Raw genomic sequence first — 793 nt, 5'->3', positions numbered from 1 at the left:
TATCCATATACTTACAAAGATGACCAGTTGAAACCACTATTATTCAAATTGACACACCAACCACTAAAGCCAGTGATGATGCAATTGAAGAATCCCACTAACTTCTCTATGAAATTGATCAAACATGCAACTGATCAAACATGCAATCAAAATGCATTGGTCATTGCTGGTGAATGGATTACAAACTTTGGAAACTTTGGTGTAGTGATTATCTAATCTCTCTTCTAGCCAGAGTCTTTAACTCCCACCAAGCATTATTTCTGCCCTGCTATGTCTGGATAAAAGAAAGTGGCAGAAGATACTGAAGAAACTACATAATTAAGCTGTGGATGCTAACATAGTTATTTGTGATTGTAAAAACTTGAACCTTTAGCCAGGGTATAGAAGGAACAATCTCAGAAGCAGGAGGGGGAATCTGTCTATCATCAAAACTGAAGAGCCAGAAAAGGAGTGTTTCCTTTGAATCCCAAGATCCCTCAGCATTGAACCTCCTCACAAAAGGGAAAGAAAGTTGTGACACTGGAAGACTGTCTCAAGAACAGATCTGATTCATTAAACACTAATGACCAAAGACCAGAAGAGTTGTGGGACAACATCGAGAAGATCATAAAGGAAGAAATCAAAAGGTTATTAAAAAGTCAGAAAAAAAAAAGGAAAGACCAAAGAGGATTTTAGAAGACACTCTGAAACTTGCTCTCCAATGTTGTTGTTGGTGGTGTTAATTGCCGTTGAGTGGTTCTGACTTAGAACAATGACCCTGTATAGGGTTTCCAAGGAGCAGCTGGTGCTTTTG

This window comes from Chrysochloris asiatica, unplaced genomic scaffold, assembly GCF_000296735.1.
Source record: "Chrysochloris asiatica unplaced genomic scaffold, ChrAsi1.0 scaffold00516, whole genome shotgun sequence".
Lineage (NCBI taxonomy): Eukaryota > Metazoa > Chordata > Mammalia > Afrosoricida > Chrysochloridae > Chrysochloris > Chrysochloris asiatica.
The sequence above is the reverse complement of the archived record's forward strand: the minus strand, read 5'-3'. Positions refer to the sequence as shown.